Genomic DNA, 8,950 nt, shown 5'->3' on the forward strand with positions numbered 1-8,950 from the left:
ACAAAAAGATGTCCAACAACACTAATCACTAGGGAAATGCAGATCAAAACCACAATGAGATAACACTCCACACCTATTAGGATGGCTATTATTTAAGAAAGAAAGGAAGGAGGGATGGAAGAAAGTAAGGAAATAATATTGTTGGTGATGAAGCAGAGAAATTGGAAACCTTTCACAGTGCTGATGGGAATATAAAATGGTATAGCCACTGCAGGAAACATTATGGTTGTTGCTCAAAAAACTAAACATTGAGGAGTTCCCGATGTGGTGCAGTGGAAACGAATCCAATTAGAAACCATGAGGATGTGGGTTCGATCCCTGGCCTCGCTCAGTGGGTTAAGGATCTGGTGTTGCCATGAGCTATGATGTAGGTAGCAGATGTGGCTTAGATCTGACATTGCTGTGGCTCTGGCATAGGCCAGCAGCTGTACCTCCGATTAGACCCCTAGCCTGGGAAACTCCATATGTCACAGGTGCGGCCCTGAAGAGACAAAAAGACAAAAACAAAACCAAACAAAACTTAAACATCAAATTACAATACGATCTAGCAATTTCACTTCTGGGCATGTACCCAAAATAATTGAAGGAAGAGATTCAAGCAAATATGTGTGCTTGAAAAAACTGATGGTCATAACATCACTGCTGAAAACACTGAAGTTTATAACAGCATTATTCACAATAGCCAAAAGCTGAAAACAACCTAAATGTCCACTGGCAAATGGATAACAAAATGTGGTGTATACACATACAGTAGAATATTACTCAGCTTTACAGGGAAAGGAAATTTTGATACATACTACATCATAGAGGAACACTGAAGACATCATGCTAAATGAAATAAGCCAGATACAGAAGAAAAAATATCTTATGATCCCCCTTATATGAAATACCAGCAGGGTGGATACACTGAAATGGGAGTTGGTGAAAGATATATAAGGAGAAAACACGAAGGCTCAAACATTTTCCTATACTTATGATTAATATCAAGTCGTACCTTAAAGGAGCACTACAAACACCAAAAACTACAGAGAAAAGTACACCTGGGGACATCACAGTACCTAACAAGACCAAAGAAAAAGAGAAAATCTTAAAAAGGTGAAAAAACATTATATTCAAATACGGAACAAATAGACACTGAGGTTTAACTTCTCATCATAAATTCAGAAGATAATGTAGAGACTTTGCAAAGACATTTGTAAAGACTTTTCCAGATAAACAAAATATGAGACAATTCATTGCCCACAAACTCAAACAAATAAATACTAAAAGGAGTTCTTCAGGCACCAGGGAAAAACAGTTTAGGAAGAAAGGAAGAGCCAAGGAAAGTTAAGTCTGAAGGTAAATCTAAATGAATAATAACTGTAAGAAAAGATAACAAAGCATAAAGTCAGGACTAAGTACATTCTAGGGAAATAGTAGATGTACTTATTATTTTAGGTTCTCATAAAACAAGGATGATGCATGTTGTTATCTCTAGAGAAAAAGAGGACTATAACTAAGAAATTAACAGAAAAAAGGAGTAACAAAAATTATTGATTAATCTCAAAGAAGGCAAGAGAAAAAGAATATAAATAAACAAGGTAAATAGACAACAAATAAGAACATAATAGATATAAGCCTAAATACACCAGTAATTGTATTACATGCAAGTGGACACAAGATGAAGACTCTTGACTATAATTTTTAAAAACTAAACATATGGGAGTTCCCGTGGTGGCGCAGTGGTTAACGAATCCGACTAGGAACCATGAGGATGCGGGTTCGGTCCCTGCCCTTGCTCAGTGGGTTAACGATCCGGCGTTGCCGTGAGCTGTGGTGTAGGTTGCAGACGCGGCTCGGATCCCGCGTTGCTGTGGCTCTGGCGTAGGCTGGTGGCTACAGCTCCGATTCAACCCCTAGCCTGGGAACCTCCATATGCCTCGGGAGCGGCCCAAGAAATAGCAACAACAACAACAACAAAACAACAACAAAAAAGACAAAAGAAAAAAAAAACTAAACATATGGTACTTATTTAAGATACAACTATCAGGATCCTGAAAATTTTAAATACAAGTATGGAAAAAAATACTCCAAACACTAACCAAAAGAAAGCTGCTAATAGCTGTACTAATATCAGATAAATAGACTTTAAAGCAGATGTCTCAGCAGAGATAAAATAGGACATTCCAATTGATAAGTGTTAATTTACCAAGAAATATTCTAGGAGTTCCCTTCATGGCACAGTGGAAATGAATCCGACTAGGAACCATGAGGCTGAGGGTTTGAACCCTGGCCTCGTTCAGTGGGTTGAGGATCCAGCGTTGCTTTGAGCTGTGGTGTAGATCACAGACTCTGCACAGATCTGGCATTACTGTGGCTGTGGCGTAGGCTGGCAGCTGTAGCTCTGATTAGACCCCTAGCCTGGGAAGCTCCATGTGCTGCAGGTGTGGTCCTAAAAAGAAGAAAGAAAGAGAGAGAGAGAGAGGGAAGGAAGGAAGGAAGGAAAGAAGGAAAGAAAGAAAGAAAGAAAGAAAGAAAGAAAGAAAGAAAGAAAGAAAGAAAGAAAGAAAGAAAGAAAGAAAGAAAGAGAGAAAGAAAGAAAGAAAGAAAGAAAGAAAGAAAGAAAAGAAGGAAGAAAGGAAGGAAGGAAGGAAAAGAAAAGAAAAGAAATATTCTAGAAGTGTATACATCTAATAATTTTGCTTCAAAGGATAAAAAGCTAAAATTGACAAAAATAAAATGAGAAAGAGATAAATCTATATTAGAGACTTTTACACAACTCTCTTAGTAAAAGTTCCCATCATGGCTCAGCAAACAACCCAACAAGGATCCATGAGGATGAGGATGTAGCCTCGATCCCTGACCTTGCTCAGTGGGTTAAGGATTCCGAGTTGCCCTGAGCTCTGCAGTGTAGGTCACAGACGCGGCTCAGATCCCAAATTGCTGTGGCTGTGGTGTAGGCCTGTGGCTACAGCTCTGATTCGACCCCTACCCTGGGAACTTTCATATGTCATAGGTGCACCTGTAAAAACACACACACACACATAAAGAAAACAAGCAGAAAAAATGTCTAACCATATGTGCACAATATGATTAATAAAATGACCTAGTTGACATATAGGTAGCTGTGCAACCAACTGTGCAGAAAACTTGGTTCTTTTTAAGTGCATAAAGAACATTTTCCAAAACTGACCATGTGCTGGTTTGTAAAGCTGGCCTCAATTAATTTCATCAGAGTGAAATCATTTAGAGGAGGGCTGTGCAATAGCATTTTCTGTGTTCTACCTGTATTGTTCAATACAGTAGGCACCACAGTCAATACAGTAGTCACTAGCTGCACGTGGCTACTGAGCACTTAAAATGGATGGGTGACTAAATGCAGTTTATTAATTCTAATTAATTTAAATAGCCACATCTTGCTAGTGGCCACATCTTGGACAACACAAACTTAGCATGTTTTTATTTTTTTATTATTTTTTCGTATTTTTATTAGTCAATGAATTTATTACATTTATAGTTGTACAATAATCATCACAATCCAATTTTATAGGATTTCCATCCCACAACCCCAGCGCATCCCCCCACCCCCCAAACTGTCTCCTTTGGAAACCATAAGTTTTTCAAAGTCTGTGAATCAGTATCTGTTCTGCAAAGAAGTTCATTGTGTCCTTTTATTTAGATTCCACATGTCAGTGAAAGCATTTGATGTTGGTGTTTCATTCCATGACTGACTTCATTTAGCATGATAATTTCTAGGTCCATCCATCCATGTTGCTAAAAATGTGGTTATTTCATTCCTTTTAATGGTTGAGTAATATTCCATTGTGTATATGTACCACATCTTCTTGATCCACTCCTCTGTTAATGGACATGTAGGTTGTTTCCATATCTTGGCTATTGTGTATAAGTGCTGCAATGAACATTGGAGTACATGTGTCTTTTCGAGTCATGGTTTTCTCTGGATAGATGCCCAGGAGTGGGATTGCTGGATCAAATGGTAGTTCTCTTTTTAGTTTTCTGATGAATCTCCATACTTTTCTCCACAGTGGTTGCACCAGTTTACAATCCCACCAACAGTGTAATATGGTTCCTTTTTCTCCACATTCTCTCCAGCACTTACTGTTTGTAGACTTTTTAATGATGTCCATTCTGGCTGGTGTAGAGGGTATCTCATGGTGGTTTTGATTTGCATTTCTCTAATAACGACTGATGTTGAACATCTTTTCATGTGTTTTTTTGGCCATCTATATGTCTTCTTTGGAGAATTGTCTGTTTTAGACCATCTGCCCCTTTTTTGATGGGGTTGTTTGTTGGTTTTGTTTTGTTTTGTTTTTGTTTTTGTTTTTTTTTTTTTGGTATTGAGCTGCTAAAGGTGTTTATAAATTTTGGAGATCAGTCCCTTTTCAGTTGCTTCATTCGCAAATATTTTCTCCCATTCTGTGGGTTGTCTTTTCATTTTGGTTAGGGTTTCCTTGGCTGTGCATAAACTTTTAAGTTTAATTAGGTCCCATTTGTTTATTTTTGTTTTTACTGTCATTATTCTAAGACGAGGATTTGAGAAGATGTTGCTGTTGTTTGTGTCAGAGAGTGTTTGGCCTATGTTTTCCTCTAAGAGTTTTATAGTGTCTGGTCTTATATCTAGGTCTTTAATCCATTTTGAGTTTATTTTTGTGTATGGTGTTAGGAAATGTTCTAATTTCATTCTTTTCCATGTGGCTGTCCAGTTTTCCCAGCACTGCTTATTGAACAGACTGTCTTTTCTCCACAGTATATTCTTGCCTCCTTTGTCATAGATTAGTTGACTGTAGGTGTGTGGGTTTAATTCTGGGCTTTCTATCCTGTTCCACTGATCAGTATTTCTCTCTTTATGCCAGTACCATACGGTTTTGATGATTGTTGCTTTGTAGTATACTCTGAAGCCCAAGAGCCTGATTATTCCAGCTCCATTTTTCTTTTTCAGCATGTCTTTGGCTATTCTGGGTCTTTTGTGCTTCCAAACAAACTTTCAAATATTTCGTTTGAGTTCTGTGAAAAATGTCCTTGGTAATTTGATAGGGCTTGCATTGAATCTGTACATTGCCTTGGGTAGTATAGTCATTTTGATAATATTAACTCTTCCAATCCAAGAGCATAGTATGTCTTTCCATCTATTTGTGTCATCTTTGATTTTTTTCATCAGTGTCTTATAGTTTTCAGCATACAAGTCTTTTGTGTCTTTAGGTAGGTTTATCCTAGGTATTTTATTCTTTTGGATGTGATGGTAAATGGGATTGCTTCCCTAATTTCTTTTTCTGCTCTTTCATTGTTAGTGTATACAAATGCCATCGATTTCTGTGTATTAATTTTGTATCCTGTGACTTTGCTAAATTCATGGATGAGCTCTGTTTTCTGGTAAAGTCCTTAGGATTCTCTAGGTATAGAATCATGTCATCTGCAAATAGTGATAGTTTCACTTCTTCCTTTCCAATCTGGATTCCTTTTATTTCTTTTACTTCTCTGATTACTGTGGCTAGGACTTCCAAAACTATGTTGAAGAGTGGTGGTGACAGCAGACATCCTCTCTTGTTCCTGATCTCAGGGGGAATTCTTTCAGCTTTTCACCATTGAGAATGATGTTCGCTACGGGTTTGTCATATATGGCCTTTATCATGTTTTGGTAGGTTCCCGTTATGCCCACTTTCTGAAGGGTTTTTATCAGAAATGGGTGTTGGATTTCGTCAAAGGCTTTTTCTGTGTCTATGGAGAGGATCATATGGTTTTTATTTTTCAGTTTGTTAATGTGGTGTATCACACTGATGAATTTGCAGATATTGAAGAACGCTTGCATCCCTGGGATAAATCCCACTTGATCATGTTGTATAATCCTTTTAATGTATTGTTGGATGCGGTTTGCTAGTATTTTGTTGAGAATTTTTGCATTGATGTTCATCAGTGAAATTGGCCTGTAGTTTTCTTTTTTTGTGTGTGGTATCTTTGTCTGGTTTTGGTATCAGGGTGATGGTGGCCTCATAGAATGAGTTTGGGAGTATCCCTTCCTCTGCAATTTTTTGAAATAGTTTCAGAAGGATAGGTGTTAGCTCTTCTCTAAGTGTTTGATAGAATTCGCCTGTGAAGCCATCTGGTCCTGGACTTTTGTTTGTTGGAAGTTTTTTAATCACAGTTTCAATTTCAGTTCTTGTGATGGGTCCATTCATCTTTTCTATTTCATCTTGGTTTAGTCTTGGAAGATTGTCCTTTTCTAAGAATTTGTCTATTTCTTCTAGGTTTTCCATTTTATTGGCATATAGTTGCATATAGTAGTCTCTTATGATCCTTTGTATTTCTGTGATGTCTGTTGTTACTTCTCCTTTTTCACTTCTAATTTTATTGATTTGAGTCCTCTCTCTTTTTTGCTTGATAAGTCTGGCTAGGGGTTTATCAATTTTGTTGATCTTTTCAAAGAACCAGCTTTTTGTTTCATTGATCTTTTCTATGGTTTTCTTTGTTTCTATTTCATTGATTTCTGCTCTGATCGTTATGACTTCTTTCCTTCTACTAACTTTAGGTCTTGTCTGTTCTCTCTCGAGCTGCTTTAGATGTAAAGTTAGCTTGTTTATTTGAGCTTTTTCTTCTTTCCTGAGGTGGGCTTGTATTGCTATAAATTTTCCTCTTAGAACAGCTTTTGCTGCATCCCATAGGTTTTGGAGTGTCGTATCTTTGTTGTCATTTGCTTCTAAGTATCTTTTAATTTCCTCTTTGACTTCTTCAGTGATCCATTGGTTGTTTAGTAGCATGTTGTTTAGTCTCCACGTGTTTGTGTTTTTTTACAGTTTTTTTCTTGTTGATTTCCGTCATGTATAGCGTTGTGGTCAGAGAAGATGCTTGATTTCAATTTTCTTAAAGTTACTGAGGTTTGATTTGTAGCCCAGGATGTGATCAATCTTAGAGAATGTTCCATGTGCACTTGAGAAGAATGTTGCTTTTGGATGGAATGTCCTATAAATATCTATTAAGTACATCTGGTCTAATACTTCATTCCAGGCCTGTGTTTCCTTACTGGTTTTCTGTCTGGATGATCTGTTCATTGCTGTAAGTGGGGTGTTAAAGTCCCCAGTTATGATTGTGTTATTGTCAATTTGTCCTTTTAAGGTTGTTAGCAGTTGCCTTATATATTGTGGTGAACCTATGTTGTAGATATTTAAAATTGTTATATCCTCTTCTTGGATTGATCCTTTGATCATTAGGTAGTGACCTTCTTTGTCCCTTAAAATATTCTTCATTTTAAAGTCTCTTTTGTCTGTTATGAGTATTGCTACTCCAGCTTTCTTTTGATTCCCATTTGCATGGAATATTTTCTTCCGTCCTCTCAGTCAATTTGTATGTGTCCCTAGAAGTGAAGTGGGTCTCTTGAAGACAGCATATATATGGATCTTGTTTTTGTATCCAATCAGCCAGTCTATGTCTTTTGGTTGGGGCGTTTAGTCCATTAATATTTAAGGTAATTATTGGTATGTATGTTCTTATTGCCATTTTATTAATTGCTTTGGATTTGTTTTTGTTGCTCTTTTTTCTTCCCTCCTTCTCTTGTTCTCTCCTCTTGTTGTTTGATGACTATCTTTAGTGTTGCATTTCAGTTGATTTTTCTTATTTGTTTGTGTATCAGTTGTAGATTTTTGGTTTGCAGTTATTCTGAAGTTTTGATATGTGTCTATACATATGTGTCATATATATATATATATGAGATTGTCTATATAAGTGTCTATATATATGTATGTCATATATATATGTCATATATATATATATGCCATATATATATATATATGAGATTATTTTAAGTTGTTGGTCTCTTAACTGCAAGTGCATTTGTACCTTCGTCTTCTCATAATTTCTGATTTTGGTGGCATAATTGTGCATGGATGATTTCGTATCTTTTACTGTATATATACCTTTACTGGTGAGCCTTGTCTTTTGCGGTATTTTTGTTTCCTGTTGCAACCTATTCTTTTCTGCCTAGATAAGTTCCTTTAGTATTTGTTGTAAAGCTGGTTTAGTGTTGCTGAATTCTCTTAGCTTTTGCTTATCTGTGAAGCTTTTGATTTCTCTTTCAAATCTGAATGAGAGCCTTGCTGGGTAAAGTAATCTCTGTTGGAGGTTTTTTCCTTTCATCACATTAAGTATATCATGCCACTCCCTTCTGGCCTGCAGAGTTTCTGTTGAAAAATCTACTGATAACCTTATCGGGGTTCCCTCGCATGTTATTTGCTTCTTTTCCCTAGCTGCTTTCAAGATTTTCTCTTTGTCTTTAATTTTGGTTAGTTTGATTAATGTGTGTCTTGGGATGTTCTTCCTCAGGTTTATTTTACATGGTACTCATTGCGCTTCCTGGATTTGAATGAGTGGTTTCTTTCTCTTGTTAGGGAAGTTTTTGGCTATTATCTCTTGGAATATTTTTTCTGTCCCCTTCTCTCTCTCTTCTCCTTCTGGCATCCCTATAACACTGCTGTTGGTGTGTTTAACGTTGCCCCAGAATTCTCTGAGACTCTCTTCATTTCTTTTCTATCTTTTTCTTTTCTGTTCCTCATGCATGATTTCCACTAATCTGTCCTCCAGCTCGCTTATTCATTCTTCTGCCTCCTGTATTCTGCTGTTAGCTGCTTCTAGTGAATTTATTTCAGTTATTATATTTTGCATCTCTTGTTTAAGTTTTATATCATGTATCTCTTTGGTCAGTGTTTCCTGTAAGTTATCCATCTTTGCCTCCAGTGTATTTCCAATGTCTTGCATCATCTTCAGCATCAATAGTCTAAAGTATTTTTCCTGGAAGCTGAGAATCTTCTGATCGCTTAATGATTTTCTGGGGTTTTTTCTTTCTCCCTTATCTGAGTTATAATTCTCTGTCTTTTCATTTTTATAGGTTTTTGGTGTGGTGACCTTTTTACAGTTAATAGAGTTGTAGCCTCTCTTACCTCTGGTGTCTGTCCCCCTTGTGGCT

The 8,950-nt window shown here is 36.8% G+C and overlaps 1 protein-coding gene across 1 annotated transcript in view; it reads left to right on the plus strand.

Annotated features, from left to right (window-relative positions):
• Window positions 1–8,904, plus strand: part of ZNF397 (zinc finger protein 397) — a 67,961-nt gene extending 59,057 nt beyond the window's left edge. The window contains exon 3 of the transcript XR_002345086.1: window positions 8,873–8,904. The gene's annotated coding sequence lies outside the window, so the exon portion shown is untranslated. The remainder of the gene's footprint in view (window positions 1–8,872) is intronic.

The sequence above is a fragment of the Sus scrofa genome, chromosome 6 (assembly GCF_000003025.6).
Source record: "Sus scrofa isolate TJ Tabasco breed Duroc chromosome 6, Sscrofa11.1, whole genome shotgun sequence".
NCBI classification, from domain to species: Eukaryota; Metazoa; Chordata; class Mammalia; order Artiodactyla; family Suidae; genus Sus; species Sus scrofa.